At 33.6% G+C, this 21,791-nt stretch overlaps 1 long non-coding RNA gene across 1 annotated transcript in view; it reads right to left on the minus strand.

The window, feature by feature from the left end:
- LOC129058063 (uncharacterized) overlaps positions 1-20,949 on the minus strand; it is a 94,861-nt gene extending 73,912 nt beyond the window's left edge. Inside the window, exons 1-2 of the long non-coding RNA XR_008522889.1 lie at positions 20,370-20,949; positions 16,501-16,567 (exon numbers count right to left, since the gene is read on the minus strand). This is a non-coding gene — a long non-coding RNA (uncharacterized LOC129058063). The remainder of the gene's footprint in view (positions 1-16,500; positions 16,568-20,369) is intronic.
- Between the last annotated feature and the right edge of the window lie 842 nt (positions 20,950-21,791).

The following is a 21,791-nucleotide window of genomic DNA, read 5'->3' on the forward strand; positions in this document are numbered from 1 at the left end:
ACACTTTTAATTATAGCAACAAACATATTTCTGCTACATATTATTTTGTACAATCATTTATTAATTTCCTCCACTATCTTTCAAATGTCATTTAAACTGCTATATAAACAGCAAAGTCTAAATCATTTTAATTGCTAAATTTCCTTCTCAGGAATACTTAAAAATAAAAAGGCAATTCAGGCAATTAATCTGTCAGTAAGAAGACAACATAGATAAAAGCCTGATTAGCTAGAAGCCACCTTGCCAGATACTTCAGTTAACTGTAATTTTGGAAACACAGTAACTTTAGGAAGAAAAAATGGGCAAAATTTAGATTTAGAAGCAAAGCAAACACACAATATCCCCACCAAAAAGCTTTGGAAACCATCTCCTCCTTTTCCCTTAAAAACAAAGGTTATCATTTAAATCCTGTCTTACTTCTTTTTCCCAAGACTCAGAAAAAGACTTAACCTTAAACTCTCTTTCCACAACTACTAGTCAAGGTTAATGCTTTCACTTCTTGGCTTTCATCCTTTGTCATCCCATGACTGAGCTGCTGAACTCTACTGGGTACAGTATAGCATCATTTATTTTATTCTTTCTCCTTCACCACTTAAGTGATTTAATCATATAAATATACCCTTATTTCCTTCATCTTAAAAAAAAATTCACTTTGCAACTAAACTTCTCAAAGCATTAAACTATGTATCTTCCCCACTTTATTACCTTGTATTGTTACTATGCTTCTCCCTCAATTTGTCTTTTCTCAACTATTCTAAAATCTTTCTCAGGTGTTAACTGACTTCTCAACAGCCACATTCAATGTAAAAAGCTTACATTCAAGAAAAACCTGGCTGCTCCAGTGATGTTTGTATAAGCTCGGGCAAGCTGTTCAGCCTCCCTCAGTCTTAGTTTTATCATCTTTAAGGATTATTATAGCTCGCATAGCTATTTTATTAGCAAGTTTTGAAAAATTAAGGAAAGCTAATGTGAAGTAGCTACTCAACAATTTAACATTTTTAGAGCATGTATGAAAAATAGTAAATTTTTTTTAAACATACTAAATTTATTAACATCATTAGATGACTTTATGACCTACTAAATACCTCATTTAACTTTTCAAAACTTATCTACAAAGAGATATAGATGGCTAATAAGGAAACAAAAATATACTCAACAGCATTAGCCATCAGGGAAATGAAAATCAAAACTATAATGAGATATCCTTTCACACCCATTAGGATGGCTATAATAAAACAGTCAGAAAATGACAAATGTTAGTGAGGACGTAGAGAAATTAGAATCCTTATATATTATTGGTGAGAATATAAAATGTTGCATCCACCTTGGAAAACAGTCTGGTGGTTTCCAAAAAAGTTAAAAATGGAATTACTACATGCTATAATTATTAAGTTACCACAATACTAGTTAAGGGAGAAATTTTCTGATCTTAATCTCTAATCATTCAACTCTCTTTTCTTCCTAGTCTCCTTAAATCTTGAAGTGTCCATAAACAATAAGGTATGGGTGAAATTCTCATTTTCTTCCCCTCCTTTTACCTATAGAAAGCCCCAGCTGGGGGCAGAAAGAGTCATGTAAAAATTTATATCCAATTCATAGTCTGGATTATAACATAGAACTGAGTATTTTAATTTCTAAATTGATACTGTTTTAGTAAAATTAAATGATCACAAAAATTGTATTACCTGAAAATCATCAAAAATATCTCCCAGGAGTAAGGGAAGAATTTTTTCCAATGGATATATTTTAAAGTCACAGTGGGACACAAAAATAAAATTTTCTTTAAATTGTAAAAACACAAAAACATTCTGTATGAAGGATGGTTGCAAAAAATCATAGCTCATTAAAAATTATAAAAGGCCAGTATGGTGGCTCATGCCTGTATTCCCAGCACTTTGGGAGGCCAAGGCGGGCAGATCACCTGAGGTCAGGAGTTGGAGACCAGCCTGGCCAACTTGGTGAAGCTCCGTCTCTATAAAAATACTAAAATTAGCTGGGCGTGGGGGCACATGCCTGTAATCCCAGCTACTCTGGAGGTTGAGGCAGGAGAATCACTTGAAACCAGGAGGTGGAGGTTGCATGAGCCCAGATCACACCACTGCAGACAGAGTGAGACTCGGTCTCAAAAAAAAAAATATATATATATATATATATATATATATAAAAATATAAAAAACACAAAATAAAAAGATAATTTCATTTTTTAAAATAAAATTTAATGTGCGCTATGCTTGTATTTAATTTGTTTATGCTATTGAGTGCTGTCTTTAAATGCCTGTGTCTTTGGAGATCTTAAAGAAACCTTGTGACTATAAGCCTAAGCTTGCCTGAGAACATTCAGAAGACTTTTGGAAAACAAAGTTCAAAGAAAACATTTAGGAAGTACAAGTTATGAGCTCTGGCAACTAATAGTCTTTAGTTGGTGCCTTAATGAAGACTAGACTTTTACATTGTTCCTGATATAAAATCCTGCACTGAATTATAGTTTCTCTAACTGCATCTTTATTGTTTCTAACTTGAGTCCACTTAATGGTCTGGGTAATATTCCAATTTCATGAAGATTGCTCTCCCTCTTTTTTCTGTTTTTGCTTACTGTTTCCTACTTAAGTCTGAGTGTTGTTTAATACTCTCTCCTACACTGAATGATTTACATAACATTGAATATCAACATACAAACTCTTTTTTATTCAGAGACACATGGCAGGCCTTCAATTGGTAGTTAGTCAATGAATAAAGAATATATGTTGATATTAAAGTCAGTCAACATTGATTTATGTGATCTATTATTTTATACTGTTCTTGGAAACCAATGACATATCTGCAATTATTACCTATCATGTGTTGTATATTTGAGTTATTAAGTTATGTCTGCCAGTATAGATTTTCCCCAAGAAAACAGCTGGAGGTGGGTCAGCCACCTTGGTGTTTGCCCCCTACCACTAAGTAGATTAGGTTCCAGTTACCCTCGACCTATGCTGAAATGGGTCATGCCTTGTTGTGTCTCAAGATATGTCATATTCCATGGAACTACTCTCCTGAAGACATTTTAAAATTATATTTTCAGAGTCAACATAAGATAGCAGATGGATAATCTGCTTGAAGGCAATTGAGGTCATATATCATTAGGCATCAGGGAAATTCTATATGTAACCAAACATCTGTATTTGAAAAATATAGTCAAAAGCTTTCCAAAAAAATTCTCAAACCCTATATTTCTTGCCAATTTAACATCTGAAAAATATGGAAAAGTCCGTGGATTTTTGAACTGAAAGAGCCACTAGAGATCATGTTTTCCAACTCAATAATTTCACAGATGGAAAATGGAGCCAAAGGAAGTTAAATGCTTTACCTAGGTACACATAACTAGTTACTGACAAAAGTGGGACTGAAATGCAAGTTTTTGATGGTGCTTTATTACCATGCTGCTACCCTCAGCCTACTGAATCTATTAAATCCTGTGTATATATTGTAGACATTAAGTTTGTTCTCTAAATATAATACCAAAGTCCCCAATCATTTTTAATGAAGTTTCTGTAATCATATTAGAAAAATGACAGTCAAAATTATCTTTCATATATTCTCAGAGAATGCTTTCTCCTGAAGGAAATACTCAATATAAGATTAGGATAACAAGATCTCTTTAAAATGAATGTCTCCATTTGCAGAATTAAATATTTAGAGCTTCCCAGAAATGTGTTGGCATGAGTTCACATTTGAATATCTCCTTTCCAGTTTATAAGAAATAGCCTAAGAAATAATGAAATATGGAAGCTGTATCATCTGCAAGCTAGGGTAAATTATTTTCTAAATGCCAGAAACTATGAAGAATGTTTGATATACATGGGGTAGATGAGGCTCTAGACAGATTGATAAATTGTCTTCCTGTAACAGTAGGGCTTAATGGAAAAGCAATGGAGATGAAGAACCACTGGGGATTAGGTAAAATGGGGCAAGGACTGTCAAGTGGATTGGTAAATTTGATTAAAGTTCTTTTTGGTCCAGTGGTTTTTAACATGGATGTTCCAGTGTGAAGGCATTATTGATTGAAAGGTGCTATTGACAATTACTGGATTTGTGCCAGAAATGCTTGAAATCTGGCAATGCTCTCAACAGTTCTGCATAACAAGGATCTGCTCCATATCTTGCATGCCTCATAATTTGAATGATATATTGATTACTCATGTAGGTAAAAGTGAGTTTATTAATAACTGTGTTGAGAACCTTTATTTTTCACATAAATACAAAATATTTCTGTACATATTTAATACTCAACGAATTTTACAGTAAGGTAATTACTATGTATGTAGATTTAAAACAAGACCATACTTTTTTTTTTTTTTTTTTTTTACAAGGCATAGAATGAGTCATTCCACATTTTGGGAAATTGTTTTCTTGTATTTTTTGAATAGGTCATCTCACAAAATCATTTCTGTCTACAGTTGTACTCATGACATTTTCTATGATTTTCTACATTTAGGCACAAGCATTTTGCTCTTTCAGTATTTTCACTTGTATAGTCATCTCCAAGTTTTTGTGTATAAAATATTTTTATTATAAACTATTCTCCATTTTATACCTTTATATTATATTTAGGGCATTATATTTTTTAAATGTATGTAGCCATAATTCTGAATTTCACTTCAGGTTAGATAAGGGAATGAATAAAATATTTGATTAAAAATGGGGCAATGGGTCTGACTGGGTTGCAAGCCATTGGTCTCCTCACTGTTCTGAGGAATTTAAAGTCATCAGTGTTGGCAAAGCTCCTAGGACCCCACAGGCGGCTAAGAACAGAATGATTACTTGGTAGTGCCAGCAACATATAATGCTGTAGATCAAAGGTCACTGGCTCAAATCAACATAGAGGCCAAGAGCAAAATAGCAAGATGTGACTTGGGCAAGTAGAAAACATTCAAAATGCTGCATTATAACATGGAGGAAGTTCCTCATCTCTAGTTGATTGCTGATCTGAAGTGTAATAATTTATTTTAGTGAGCACATGCCACCAAGATATCATTTCAAGGAACTAGTGCCTATCTCTGTAGATGTACTTCAGCAATTAGCTTCTTCAATAATTCCATCCACTTTAAAAAATATATTTATTTTTCATTGTTTTGAGATGGGGTCTCACTCTGTCACCCAGGCTGGAGTGCAGTGGCACAGTTTTGGCTCACTGCAGCCTCCACCTTCCAAGTTAAGCAATTCTCCCACCTCAGCCTCCATCACGCTGGGCTAATTTTTTGCATTTTTAATAGAGATGGAATTTCACCATGTTGGCCAGGTTGATCTTGAACTCCTGACCACAGGTGATCCGCCCTCCTACACCTCCCAAAGTGCTAAGATTACAGGTATGAGCCACTGCGTGTGGCCAGGATTGCTTCCACTTTAAACAGCAGCCTCCTCCAGTGTAATCTGATCCAGCCACCATAGAACCAATGCTAGTTTGAGGCAGAATATAAATGTGGACACTGTGTCAGGCCATTTTAACTCTAGAGTGTCTCCTGGGGTCAGCTCAAGCTGTCATTGGGGTTGCCTTCCTCTGACCAACTTGCCTAGACCCCGCCATTCCACAGGTATTGATCCTAAGGGCACTCCCTAATTAACATTCTGCCCTTTTAGTGCAATCTCAGAGTCAGCTTCCCGGAGTTCCCTGAGAACTAAGTACGGAACATTCATTGTTAAAATCTCATAATGATTTTCAAGAGAAAATGGCAATGTGAATTCTTATGTAAACCCTTCTGATTTTTTAACTATTGCCAGCTAATATAAATCTTTTTCCCATCAACACATTGTAGGCTTATTTAGATCACAGTTAGGGAGATTATAATTCAGGATTTTCTACAATTGTCTCAGAATAAGCATTAATAGAACCCCTTTCATTGTTGAATATGTCCAGTTTAGACAATTAATGAATTTTATGATCACCTTTCTCTTAGACCACCAGTTTGCTACTTCTGCTTGAGAAAAAAAAGATTCCTGAGGCAGCACATTTCTGCCAGGCTCAATTAGGCCAAATTTGTTCAATCAAGAATGGGCCACTGATTGCCACAAGGCATCTAGGGTATATTTGTTCTTACACTGTGGTTGACAGTCTGGTGACATTGGATGAAAAGTAAAAGCCATTTCGGAGTCAGAAATGGCAGCCAAACAAACCAAGTCTGGCACGATGTTTTTACAAAACCGTTTTCTCAGAGAAAAATTCATATTTCCCTGCTGGGTTTATTCATGTTCTTGACCTCTTCACAAGTCTACTTAGTCAACTGTAAATCCTTTAAGCTGGTAAAAAATCCTCCACTTTGATATGTTAGATAAAGTGTTTAATTTTCTTTAAGTGTCTAGGAAACACAGAAAAATGACTGTATAGTAAATCTCAAAAAATATAAATAAATGCAAAGAGCACAAATCAAGGAAAAAATATCACTGACAATATAAATGTCAATATTACAGGCATTTAATAAAACTATAAACAAATACAAACACGTTACTTGGTTATTAGCTAATTGATTAGTTGATTAATATAATCTGGAAAAAATAATTAATTCTCGTATCAGAGAACAAGTAAAACTGCACTGACTTAATGCCTGGAAAATAATAATGTTGAGAACATTCCCTATCAAAAGGTGTGGGATGCAGCCAAAGTAGAAATCAAAACCAAATCCATAACATTGGGAGCATTTATTTAATCTTTTAAGAAATAAAAATAAATGAAAAATTTTAGAAAAAAAGACAACAAAAATAATAAGGCATTTATTTTAAAGTATATTATTTATTTGTAAGGCAAAGGGTTGCTTTTTTGAATAAATAAAGATGAAAATGATTAGTTAATAACCTGAATGGGAGCTATCTATGTATGTATGTGCGTGTATTTGTGTGTGTGTGTGTGTGTGTGTGTATATATACATATATATGTAGACATATATACAACGGGAAACTGAACTTAATCTAACTTTACTGAAGCAGGTTGAAGGATGTGACTAATCAGATGTGCTAATTACACTATGGGAGCTACTGAGGTGCTTATAAAGATTTATGATGAACAGAACATGAGAGTAAACTTGATGTAAAATTGTGAAAAACAGGATATCAGAGTAAGCTTAATGTAACAACTTGACACAAATTTAATATCTGCTTTTTATTTACTAAAACTAGGATGATGTATGAAAACTTGTACAGCTTTTTTTAATGTGTATCTTTCCTATATACTAGAAAATCCTTACACTTTTTAAGCTACTTGCTGACTGCCTGCTTGCATTCAGCATATTTTTTTGTGCAAATTAGCTAAATTCTATAAAATGCTATACTATATATAATATATACTATACTATATATAAAATACTATAAAATAAAATTCTATAAAATACTGTAGTATATATATTTAGGACACTTTTGGCTTTGTAAGTAATTTGGCTCAATATATTTCTTACAGTTATCCTTTTAAAATTTTTTATCAGTTAAGTAAATTTTAATAGTTTGTTCTAAATAAAAGTATCTGTTTAAAAACACTTTTATTAGAAAATTATACATATCTGCCTCAATATTCAGTAATAACACTATCAAGGAAAGTCTCCCTCTCTCTCTCATGGGGAGAATTAAACCAAGACCAAAAGAAACATGTCAATTCATAAATATGGAATTACCTAATTTGGAAATCACTATTAGCTGACTAGGTTAGTAAGTATCCAATAAATGTTTGCATTACTAGGAAAAAAATAATATGATTCATATCTGTAAGTAAGGGCTAACACAGACTGAGTAACAAATGTGTGCCAGACACCAGGAAGACCATTAAACATATTTTCTCTCTTAATTCTGAAAACAAACAAGTGTATTTCATTGGGACTATAGCTCTTTTTACAGACAAGGAGACTAAGACTTAGAGAGGTAAATCCATTTATCCACAGTCACATAGTAAGTAATGTATTTGACTTAGTAATGATGGGGTAAGTTTGAATGGAGTAGGAGACAGAAATTACATTTTTCTAACGATACAAATTTTTCAGCATTTCCAGTATAGCGTTTTTAGTATATTTTAAATCAAGTTTATAAATTGCATGTGTGTGTATGTGTGTGTGTGGGTGTGTATCTGGATTTTGGAATTTTACATACGCATTATGAGATATCTTGGGGAAGGGACCCAACCAAGTCTAAACATAAAATTCATTGATTGCTCATATACAACTTAAACATATAGTCTGAAGGTAATTTTATATATACCTTAAAGAATTTTTTGGATGAAACAAACTTCATGTACATTGAACCATCATAAAATAAAGGTGTCATGGGATACTACTCAGCCATGTAAAAGAACAAAGTAGAGTCTTTTGCAGCAAGTTGGATGGAACTGGAGGGCATTATCCTAAGTGAGGTAACTCAGGAAGAGAAAACCAAATACCATATGTTCTCACTGATAAGTGGGAGCTAAGCTATGTGTATGCAAAGACATTCAGAGTGATACAATGATATAATGAAATGGAGACTCAGAAGGGGGCCAATGAATAAAAAAATACCCTACATATTGAGTACAATGTACACTACTTGGGTGGCAAGTGCACTAAAATCTCAGACTTCACCACTATAAAATTCATCCATGTAGCCAAAACCACTTGTACCCCAAAAACTATTGGAATTAAGCAATTTTTTAAAAAGAAAGTTTGTCACTATTTTAGCCACCCATGGGGACAATCTGGTTGTTTGCCATCACCATCATTCTTGGCTCTTAATTTATATGCTACCAATAGGCAATCTTTTTTTACATTTATTCATACACAAGTACTTAACAGTAAAAAAAAATACAATTAATACACTGAAAACGTGTTCAGGGTAACTAAAGTAGTAGCATCACCAGAATACTTGTGTCTGCTGTTAAACAACTGCAAAAACAAACAACAGCAGGCTTTCAGTCACCACCTACAACGGTGTGTATTGATTTAAAAGTTGCTGTATGCTGTATTTTTCTTTTAGGTGAGAAGAAACATCAGAAGCAGTGGGGAGACCAGGAAGCTGGTCCTCTAGGGATAAGGAGGAATTCTACTAGACATCTTTTAAAGATGTTTCCTCTGGTCTTCTGCCTCATTAAACATATGTTTTGTCTTAGAAGTCTCTCTTTGATTTTATATACTGACATAATATCTTTTTCTGTTATGAATGGACCCTGCTCTAGTTTTTAAATAAGCCCATCACACTTTTTCACCATGTCATATATAGGTACTTTTTCCTCAGTGTTAACAGCATGATCTCTGTTCTTACTATTATCAAGATTGCCTTAATTCACAACCATTTTGGCTATTTTACCATCACTCAATGAATGAACAACTGTAGCCTCAATACAAATGTATAAAACTTTTTTGATATCTACTTCTTCAAGCTTACTGATGAATTCTGAAGGTATATTTTTTGCATATGTAGGAAAGTCAGCCATTTTTTTTTCTCACTTGAGGGCTGTTGTCACCCAGTCCAGCTTCCCTGCAGTGAGCATGAATCACCCGTAGAAGAGGTTTGTGAAATCAATCAGAAAGATGTTTCTGGTGATCCATGCCTTTTGTTATCATAATAATGGGCTGATAAGAAATTCTCTCATTTAAAACAGCAAAAATGCAAAATTTTGCCTATTTCGGCAACTTTACACTGAAGCTTGCCTGCTGCATTAGCACATCCCAGCATAGTTACTCTATCCTTAGCATCCTTCATTCCTGTAGGAGCTGTCTCGTCAGCTGTGGTCAGTGCCTTTATGGAGCAATAACATCAGAACAATGATGTTTTATGAGCATTAAAGACTCGTTCTGTTGTCAAATTCTCATCTGCAATGATCTTTGTTAACTCCTCAATGAATTTATCTGCTACTTTGCGATCAGCAGATGCTTTATCAGCAGAAATCATTAAAAATTTAATGCCATGACTTTTCTTAAATATTTGCAAGTGGTGTGTTGAATATTCATAGTTCCCTTCAATTTACAGTTCATCATGATGGATCTTTGCTTATTTTATTATTACTATTACTGACATGTAATAGTAATCACTGCAACACTTGCAGATCCACTTTTCCAAAATATAATCGACATCTTTATTTTTAGCTTTATGCAATGTTTTCTTATTTTTCATTAACATTTGTTTATCACTTTCAGCATAGAACTCAACAGTTTATCCTGTTTCTTCAGGCCATATATAGTGGTAATTCCAACACCATACTCTTCTGTAAGACATTTCACACTTACACTGCTGTCTTTCTGCAACAGCTTGATTTTCTATGCTATAGATAAACATAAATATCTTATTATTTTTGGTACCACTGTTAGTGATAGGAGTATCTGCAGGCTTTTTTGACATTTTCAACAATATCTTTATACCATACAGCAGAGATTACGCAAACAATCTCAATGAGTAATTCACATAGGTTTTGGTTCCATGTAGGGCATTGTGGGGATCCTGCCACTGGTGCATTTGGCCCTGACCACATGCTTTTCTTTTCTTTTTCTTTTTTTTTTTTTAAAAAGCAAAACAAAACAAAACAAAAAATCTTTAGTGTGTATGCTTGCCTGGGGGAATCCCAGCATGCAATGGAAAAAGATATCACAGCTTAAGTGGGCTGGGAGGGTCTTTTTCTCTTGGGGACTCTAAAAGCTGAGTTGTGTGGCTACATTTTGACTGTACCTGTCACACGAGGTCAGGTGTGGAATTTTCCACCTGTGCATCATTTTAGAACTCAAAAAGTTTTGGAATTTGGAGCATTTCATACTTTAGATTTTTGGATTACAGATGCTCATCTGTATACAAATAAGTAGGAGCTACATGTACTGATATAAAAACCTTTTTATGATCTAGCATTAAATGGAAGATAAGAATATGTAAATTATGATACTACTTTATGTAAAGAAAATGTTTTTTGAAAAAAGATTATTTACTAAAATGTAAAGATATTTATAAAATATTAAAACGCTTCTATATTATCTCATTTAATAATATTTTCATAAAACTGTATAACTAGATTATTTAGTAATAATCATGCTTATTAAGTGGTAAAATTTTATATAGTTCATTTTATTTTCTGCTATTTTTAATTGTATTTTATAATTTTCTTTCACAAGTAGTAACACTGTTAATGCAATAGAGGTCTTTAATAGGCTGGACGTGGTGGCTCATGCCTATAATCCCAGCACTTTGGGAGGCTGAGGAGGGCGGATCACGAGGTCAGGAGATTGAGATAATCATGGCTAACACGGTGAAACCCTGTCTCTACTAAAAATACAAAAAATTAGCCAGGCGTGGTGGCACGTGCCGGTAGTCCCAGCTACTGAGGAGGCTGAGGCCGGAGGATTTCTTAAACCCTGAAGGTGGGGGTTTCAGTGAGCCAAGATCGTGCCACTGAACTCCAGCCTGGGAGGTAGAGCGAGACTCCATCTCAAAAAAAAAAAGAAAAAAGTAATATGTTTGAAATTTACTCTCTTAGTTATTTTGAAATATCAAAACATCACTTTGTACTTCATAAGTGATCAATTATGATTTGTCAATCAAAAACAATCTTAATAATAAAATTTAAAATATCTATTGCTAAAAACTAATGGTTTTATGTAAAGCAGAAAATTTATCAATATTTCTTCCGAATGTTCTTTTTGAAACTATGTATACTGATTGGGAAACTGCATTTATTGTAAGAGTTCATTGGAATTTTAACTTTTACATAACTAGGTGTCAGCTCTGGATAATTTTTATTTTGGTATTGAAAGAAAATTGGCTCAAATCCTATTCCATGTATGGTTGGGAACCGTGCACCCTTTAAAATGCCTGCCAGAGATTTTAGGGGACTTTTGTTACACCTGGTCACTTCTGAGGTACATTTGCAGCTTCTCCTACCTTTAAGAACGTTCTCATTTCTTGCTTCCTATAGTAATTTCCTTATTTGCAACACAAATGTGAGAGAAGTGTAGTCCCATTTTACTTAGTTACCCTAGGCATCAAGATAACAATTGTAATTCATCCAATCCTAGCATAGAATGCAAAATTAAATTTAAACATATTTGTGTCTTGTTTCTATTATTTCATCCGTCTTTGATTCCTTGTCAGAGAAATTTCATTTGTCACATCTTCTACTCTGACTCAAGCATCTTATTATATTGTTGAGTACCTTCCACCTCCTTTAAACTCCTCTCTTCCCGTCTGTACGTACCCAGCCTTTAAATTTTTATTTTTTTTCAGATAAAGTTTTTCTTTGATTTGTTTGAACTCTAACCTAAGAAAAATCTTTCCACAGTTAAAATGATCCATAAAAATATTTTGTCAGTTGGTTTTCTTCCTTTCCATGGGGAATTATGAGGTCAACTTTACATTTTTCTTCTCACAGTATATGCATTACAACAGCCCAATAAATAAGCAGCTATATCTAAAAAGTTAATCACATTTTTCCATGATATTAATGTTACATGGTCATTCTACATCCTCAGTGCTGCAGTTTTAAAGTTATCTATTTATCTTTTTAGTTAATCACACTTCAGCTCAGGAAGGCTGTTCCTATCAGACTTGTTACCATTGGCAAGCCAGGGTCTCTAAAAGCATTTTAGTTTACAGATGTGCTAAGTGAGTTGGACTATAGGCTTTCTAAGAATATTTTCAATTTATGTAGCATAGGTATGTTTTTAGATGCATCCATTAAAGAAGATAAAAAGAAAAATAATGTACCTAACTAGTACATTTGCTTCATTTCCTAATACAAATTTATGATTTGAAATATGAATCCCCAAGTCCATAAAAAAGCTGTGCGAATTATATTTTAAGAAGTATTCATTATCTTATTTCCTCTTTGGATTTTAATAAAAACAAGCTTTTAATTTTCAGTAACATCATTATAAGACATTTTTATTTGTAGACGTAACAATATTTCAAAAATAATTATTTTCTTGCACCAAATCTTGTGAATATAAAATCCAATCTACAGCTCTAAACTGGGAGATCTCCAGGGATGTTTTGAACGGTGGTGTCATTTTGCCAAACTCCATGTCTCAGAGAAATTTTAGAGAAAAGCTACAGCTTTTTCTTAATGAAAGTAAGGCAGAAGAATAAACAAAAACTAAAGATAATCATTTAGTATGGTTAAGAGAAAGACTATGGAAGTTTTATTAAATTAAATTAGGACTTTAAAAACCAGACTATAAACTGTATACTTATATATATAAGTAATACAGTAAACTATATGCTTCCAATATTTGCTTTTGTTCACCTATCAACATTTGTCTAAAAGGAAATGAAAAAAAAGAAAATAGAGAGAAGAATTAAAACAAGCCAATGTATTGAGAAAATTGCATTAAAATGGTAAAAGATGGAAGGAGAGAAAAGGAAAAATAAAAGAAAAACAAAAAATATATTTTATCATATTTTCTCCTAGCTAATCTCTTTATATACCTATTTAATTTAGAGAGTTTAAATTCCTCTTCCCTCCAATATCATGTGTTAGGTACTCAAATTTGATTTCACTCTACCTTTTTGAAAGAGAATTTCCATTGTATCTCTCGAAAAAATATTGCTTAAATAGGCTATAAATTTCACTTCCAATCTCTTAGACACATAGTTTTCTTGCTATGATGTAGTCTCATCCTTTGTCTCTTTCTAAGGAAATTTTTCTCCAATAGAATTTACTTCTAATTTATAATAAAGATTCTGACTTCATTTTTTATGTTTTACTGCTGGCTTCTTTCAATTCCCATCACTCCCTCTGCCTCTTCTGCCCCATATTTGAGCAAGCCGAAAAGAAAACACAGTTACTGCCTCTTTGGAAGCCAGAAGTTCAAAGCAATTAAGCCCTAGCCCACGTGTGGGAGCCTTCGCCTCAACCTTTCCCTAATCACAAAAAATCCAAGCCAGGCAACTTTCCATACTCTCTCAAACCATTTTTGGACCTGCTTGCTGCTTGCCCTGCTGCCCTGAGAAAGTCTCATTATGAGAGTAATAAACTGTTTCCTTAACTTCTTGGTGTGTATGTGGCATCATCAGTCTTGACATCCAAGCAAAACTTTGGGGGATGGGTCTATCCTGTTTCTTCATGAAGATCACAAAATGTCTGCATTATTTAGATAAGTCCGTCCTCACTCCTTTGGGGTGAAACAAGTAAAGAGACATATTTGGTAATTTTTCCAGGTGCATAGCCGTATTAGAAGAGGATCTTGTTTTATATTCAGGAACATAGGAAACAAGACGGAATTGTTGACTCCATGCAATCCCCTCCATTTTGTTTTGTTAACCACTGGGCATAACAATAAGTGAATGGCTCCCCAGCATGGTAGCTATTCTTTAAGCTATTCCCATATTCTTTAGGGAAGGAGAATATCTGTTTAGCATAGTTATTTTACTCTCATTTTCTAATGCAACATGTATCCTTCTCATAGCAATGTTTAGTTGCTTTTTTTTTTTTGACCCCAGAAAGACCTGAAATGGTTTAGACAGATACAATAGTTACAGAAGCCCAAGGCCATACTGTTCCCTAGCTCCAAATTACACGTTTTTATGTTTTCATCTTAATTATTTTTCCCAGGAACAGGGTTAATTATAACTCACTGACGATTATATAATGATTCAAATGATCTTATAAAATCAATCTTAATAATACAATGTCAAAACTATTATGCCACATATTTGATCATTATAAAAATTTTCCTGTTATCGAAACCCTAATAAGAAATTAAAGTAAGATAAGTAAAATTCTTTTAAAAATTAAAAGTCTATGAAGTTGTCCCAGTTTTACATTGGAGACGTCATCTCAACAATATCACACCAAAACCAAAAGTCAAGCTCTCTTTTCTTCTTATGTTAATTTCAGGCCCCAAAACACAAGTGCAAGAAGAGCAACAAAAATATTTAAGAGAAAACTGGAGGTTAGAATTATGACAAGCCAACATGTCATGTGGATAAAGCAATTCTACAAGACTAAGAGCCCAGTACTCATTCCCCAGGGTAACATTATGTCAGCGTGTCATGCCATTGCTTTGACAGGGTAACCCAAGGGAGGTTGAGCAATGTCTGTGTCTTAGGTAATGTCTTGGTTCAGCAAGCTCAGGAGGACCTATGTCCTACATGTTCATCTGAACACTAAATCTTTAGAATAAACGAATTTGTTTTTATTATAAACCCAATTATTGATAAAACATTTGCTAGATTAAAATAATCCCCTAACCAAGGTGCTTCCAGTTTCCCTAGAGTCATACCGATGCAGCTATATAGGTACTAGTACCATCTTAAACCCGCTCAGGTGACAAGTTTAAGACACTAAAGCCTTGAAAACATTTAGCAAGCACCAGTCTGTTTAACTGATTGTTATGTTATTAAGAAATTCTTCATGCAAATTTCTGCTCTCTCCAAAAGAAAATTCTACCGTTCCACGATGTAAGAAAATGAACAGTTTGAGCAATTTGAATTTCTTTTCAGGGTTCTTTCATAGCCTTACTCATAAACTTTGTTCTCCCTGTAATTTCCAGAAGTCAGCAAACTACATAGAGTCAAGATAATTAATTTGGCTATTTCAGTCATTCTTACTGCTTAGGTCACCAACACTACCAGTTTTAAGTCAGTGTCTTTTTCTAATCTCTCTTCTCTGAAGTGGAATATGATTCCAGTGTTTTTCTAAACCTTTTGGGTTGGTACATGAGCCATAGTTAGCTTGGGTTATACAAATACCAATTTAATTATGGCAGTCTTTCTTGTAACATCCTTATTTTATTTCTAGCCAGGAAATACATAATATATTAATAGTTCTTTTCCTTGTCATATTTTCTTAGCATTGAGTGAGTCAGTGCCTAGACACTAGTATTTCAAACGTTTCCAATATTACCAAGAGACCCTCTCCTCCGACTATTACATGACAGCTATGGCCATGAATAGATACTAACTGTATTTCTGAGAACAGAATGTGATGTTGCAAGTCAACATGTATTTTATTGTGCAATTATAATAGAAGTTAACTTGTATTTTGCTAAGAAAAAGCAGTTTACTACTATCCTCTCAAAACAAAATTAGATAGATTTCTTATTTGAAAATGCCAATGATGAAGAGTATCAGTTTTTGTATTGAATTCTTCCTTCTATTTTGATATTTAGAATTGATTTGATTTCGCTAACTTAACCAGTAAAGTTAAGATTTTGCAATAAATCTTTCAAAGTTCTACTAGAGCTAAATTGGTTAAGAAAAAATAAAACATTCTGCCTCTAACACAGCCTAATTTGACTTGTTGGATATTTGTGACAGCAAAGTTCAAAATCTTGCCAAGATTAAGACCTTGGAAAAACCAAAGAGTTCCAAAGATATACTGATCTTCCCAGGCCTTTGGAATAACTTACTGTTACTTATACTTCATTCAAAGAATGACTATGAAAAATGGCTCCTTTCTAATTTTACATCTAAATAATTTTATCATGGTCTCTCAGGGTCCCAGACTTTCCCATCTGCTCAATATTTTCAGAAAATTCAAATATTCTGCTTCTAAAGTCTAGAACATACCATGTTTAAAAGTTAAATATTACATACCTGTAGTTTCAGCCACTAGAGAGGCTGATGTAGGAGGATCCCTTGAGCTCAGGAGTTTGAATCTAGCCTAAGAAACATAGCAAGTTTCCATCTCTTAATAATTATAATAATAGAAACAAATATTAAAGAGACCCAGTCCACTTAAAAATCAGTGTTAATTTTGATAATTTATTTTAAATGATACCCAAGTTATTTAATAGTAAAATAAGGTAGAATTATTCTACCAGGGCCTGGCGCGGTGGCTCACGCCTGTAATCCCAGCACTTTGGGAGGCCGAGGTGGCCGGAACATGAGGTCAGGAGATCGAGACTATCCTGGCTAACACGGTGAAACCCCGTCTCTACTAAAAATACAAAAAAATTAGCTGGGCGTGGTGGCGGGCGCCTGTAGTCCCAGCTACTCGGGAGGTTGAGGCAGGAGAATGGCGTGAACCCAGGAGGTGGAGCTTACAGTGAGCCGAGATCGTGCCACTGCACTCCAGCCTGGGCAACAGAGCGAGACTCCGTCTCAAAAAAAAAAGAATAATTCTACCAGTAGGCTTAATGTTTTAGACAGAAGATGCTAAGAAGCATATGTCAATAGTTTTAATTTTTGTATTGCATATTTTGATTTACAAAGGGAAGTTTGACCTCAATCAATCAATGAATCTACCAGTTTCCACTGATTCAACATTTACCAAGTTCAGCCTATTATCCTTGTTATGAAATCATGCAGGGTGGTCACAAGCAATTAATTAGCTACAGTTATGAGCACTCTTAGTAGCATTAATAAATTTACTTCTACATGTATAGTTCTAATGCATTTATAGGTGACATCATATAATGGTTTTCTGGAGCAATGTATGTCTTTAAATTAGCATTATCTATAACAAATAATAATTTTAAGAAATCATTTCAGAAGGGCTGTTACAGATTTTAGTAAGTAATGTGTATTCTTTATTTCTTTGTCTGTATGAGCAGACTCAGACTTATGATATACTATCAAAATATTTCCAGGGATATAGAAAATTTAGAATTTAGAAAGAAATAAAAAGATGTCATTTTACAAGTCTGGCATGTGATCCAGTAGCTAAGAGACTCAAGGCTTCAAGAGGAATTAGTTAAAATTAAATTAATTAAAGGTTTTATTTTAATGAGTACTCTGAGAAGATTGTTGTAGGAAATTAAAATTCAATTTAATTTGAAAATTGCTTTTCAAAATGAGAAATGTCTTCAGGCAGAGTTTTCATGTTTACCAGTTAAACTATAAGAAAATCACAGGAAATGAAATACCTTTTTTTCTATTACCTGCCACCAAATGAAAAACTTTCTTTAAGGTGCTTTCAAAATTAATGTCTTTTTTTACTTGTACAATTGTACTAATGGTATTTAAAATGTGTAGTTTTTTTAAGCCTAAATTAATTTAAAATTCAGAATCCTTTCTTTGAAAAGCTAATAAGTTATACAGATATTGATGTGCCATTGCAATTCTACAAGAATACTAAGGACCAGATGTATGTCTCTAACAAAAACTTAGAAAAGCATAGACACACAATAATTAAGGAAACAACAATTATGAATTGTAATCTTAAATGAAAATAAAAACATAATCATTACAAGTTATTTAAAAACCCTGAAATATCTTTACTAAATTTAATATTTAAATATTAAAGTGGTATTACAATTTCAAAAAGAAATCCATAATAATGAATTTGAAATTATAAATATATACAAATAAATGGTAAAAATTATCAAACTCAAGCATATATGATTAGAATTACTATCATAATTCTAACATTAACTGCATAAATTTGCAGCTTCTTCTTGAATCTGAGCTTCTTTTTTACAAATGGAATAAAAAATAATAAGTAGGCACTAGATTCTTACTGCCCATTTGGAAGAAACAACAAATCATGAAGGAAATTAGTTCCTCCTCAGTGTTTAAAAAGATTTCCAGAGACTTAATTCTGGGGTTCTGATACAGAGAAAATATTTTAAAATACTTATTTAATGGCATATTTTGGTAGGAATGATAAATATAAGTTGGAACATGACATCAAAATAAGTTTTAGTATACACAATTTTTAGAAGAGAGCCATGAATAAAATCTAGAATAAAACTGAATTGCATGTCTTACAAACTACCCTGCAAAAATATTATCTTTACCATAATTTTTTAAAAGACAAATTAAAATGTTTAAGGTTACATTATATTTTAAAGGCTCAACATCAAGTAATAAAAGTCATCTCTATATGTTACTGAGTATGCAGATAAAATGCTTATCAAAATTTTTTGAAATTAAAAAACTTAAAACCTTCACATATATTAATTATATTTTACACACACACACACACATACACACGTATAAAATTTCACTCAGAAAGTTATGAGAGAATTTATTATCAATAATCTAGTAAGTTCTTAAGTACTACAGAGAACATTTACTATTAGATGACTAAATATCATCATTTCCATTTAATATTTTAGTGTATACAAAAATGAAGACATTTAATTTGTCATAGCATTAATTTGAATAGAATTTCTTAAGGATTAGACCAGACTAACCTTTTCTAAAGAGTCTAGGTAAACAATTTTACCCATGAAAAGTTAATATGCTAAGATAGCAAACATTTTTGATTCTAGCTCAGCATGCTACTTTACATTATCCTGGATGAAAAGCATAATCCAGGATTATGGTAATGTGTTAGGATTTGAAGATGTTGGAGCATAAAGGAGGAAGATGCAAAGTCTAGGTAACCACCAAAGTTTGAGCACTGAATATTTGCATACACACACATACTCATGTATGTATATATATATGCATATAGAAATGCATGTTTATTATGTGTATATACATGTTTATTAATTTTGCTGTTTTTTGCCTTTTATAGTCTTTTGTTGGATACCAAGAATGCATTTTTTTAATCATAACGGGTGTCACACACTGTATTTCTCCATATTATCTTTAGCACTTACTTTGTCTCTAGCATATAGTAATTGTTTGACCTAACTTTGCTGAAAAAGTGACATCAACCTGTGAGAAAACTTATTATATGAGGGCTGAAGCAGTGTGTGTTACTTATCAGCATGCTGTCTTATCCCAGATTACATTTGGTAGATTTTTAAAGAAATGGCATTTTGTACTTCCAAGTTACAGATACGTCCTTTTTTCGTTAAAGATTATTTTTCATTTTGAATATTTTACAAAAGTGTTAATACTTTGTGAGTCTGAGAGAGAGAGATGTGAAATGAAAAGCCATTGAGCTGGGCGCGGTGGCTCAAGCCTGTAATTCCAGCACTTTGGAAGGCCGAGGCAGGTGGATCATTTGAGGTCAGGAGTTCGAGACCAGCCTGACCAACATGTTGAAACCCTGTCTCTACTAAATACTAAATCCTAAATCCAAAAAAAAAAAAAAAAAATTAGCTGGGCATGGTGGCGTATGCCTGTAATCCCAGCTACTTTGGAGGCTGAGGCAGGAAAACCGCTTGAACCCGGGAGGCAGAGGTTGCAGTGAGCCTAGATTGCACCACTGCATTCCAGCCTGGGCAACAGAATGAAACTCTGTCTCAAAAAAAGAAAAGAAAAGAAAAGAAAAAGCCATTTATTGTGACACATTTTACTTGCCTGTTATAATCATTTTGTAATTGAGCAATTTTATCAAAATTAAATATCAAATTCTTATGTATGACAAATGACATCATTAAATCAAAAGACAAATGATAAACCAGCACACAATATTTGGCAAGTAAAGGGCAAAAGGTTAAAATTTCTTATATATGAAGAAAACATAACATATAACTTTAAAAAACACACAGGTAATCCACAGAAGAGAAAATGAAAATGAACACTCATTCATTCATCCAATTAACCGGAAATTCTCAAGTACTTACTCTGTGACAGATACTATTCTAGATGCTGTGAGATCAGTGACTTGAATTTAAAAAAAAAGGAAGCTCTTAGATTTATAGAATATTTATAGTCTAGTGGGGAAGGGTTGGGAAGCAGACAATAAATAAACAATTGAATGTATTGTGATTTCGATGTTAAGTGTCTTGAAGTAAAATTAAGTAGGATGATAGGGAAAGAGAAGGTAGAGTTGGAGAATGTTGTTATTTTACAGAGAGGCATCATAGAAAGCCCTATTTGTGATAAGGTGATATTAATCTGAGAACTGAAACAGGAAGGGAATGAAACATATGAGTGTCCTTCAGAAAGCAGAAGGGATAAGATGTGGAAAGGCCCCAAGGTATGATCACGATTGTTTGTCCAATGTGAGGAGGAGACTGATCATGGGGAGTGGAATTCTGGGTGATGTCACAGAGCTAGTTGGACTCAGATCTTGTAGTCTTTTGCACACCACTGAAAGGCTTTGGTGTTGACCTTAGTGAGGTGAAAAGCCATTGGAGGGTTTTGAACAGTTGGCATACAGTTGGCATTAAAGACATAAAGTTACTTGAATAACCCGAAAATGAAGGTATAGCAAAGAGGTCTGAGGTCTGGGGCACTCCAACTTTTAGAAGTCAGAGGGTGAAGTTCCTACCAACGGAGACTTAAGAAAGAGAAGGAATGATGTGAGAAAAACAGCAAAAGACACAGATATGCCAAAATACAACCGAGAAAAGTGCTTCAGGGAGGAAATAGTTGAAATGTTCCCAAATATTTTGATGGTTCAACTAAGAAGTCTGCAAATAGAGAATGTAATGTGGCAATCTGGAAGTGGAGTGGGTGGCTTTCCCAAGAACCGTTTGAATGGAGTGTGAAAATAAGACCCTTAAAATGAAGTGGTATGTGTGTAGAGGTTGAAGAGCATGTACAAGAGGAATCAGAATGGCTGAATAGTGGTTTGAGGGCAGTGTGGTTTGTTCTAAAGGGAAGCAGAGGAATGAGGAGATAGTGAAGGGAAATGTGGCTTCAAAGGAAGGATCTTCTTAAGAAAGAAAGAATCACTGCTGTTTGAATATAAATGTTTCCATAGCTCCAATAATTATCAAAGAGAAAGAGAGAAAAAATGGTGATACAAGAAATAGAAGAGACAATTGTTGGATCAATATTCTTAAGAGGGCATTAAGGGATGGGAGCTAATGTACAAGTAGAAGTTGGCTTTATGTAATAACAAAGACAGTTCATCCACAGTGTATGCTTAGGGGTCCCTAGAGAGAAAAAAAATGGGCTCATTCAAAATACAACCAGTTAAGGAGGGTTTCTTTATATGAGTGAAAATTTAGGGAAATGATATTTTTTAAATACCTAAGCTGTTACCAATCCTGAAGCCAAAATGACAAAAAGAAGAAGGGGAAGACAGGGAATGCTGT

The sequence above is a fragment of the Pongo abelii genome, chromosome 11 (genome assembly GCF_028885655.2).
Source record: "Pongo abelii isolate AG06213 chromosome 11, NHGRI_mPonAbe1-v2.0_pri, whole genome shotgun sequence".
Lineage (NCBI taxonomy): Eukaryota > Metazoa > Chordata > Mammalia > Primates > Hominidae > Pongo > Pongo abelii.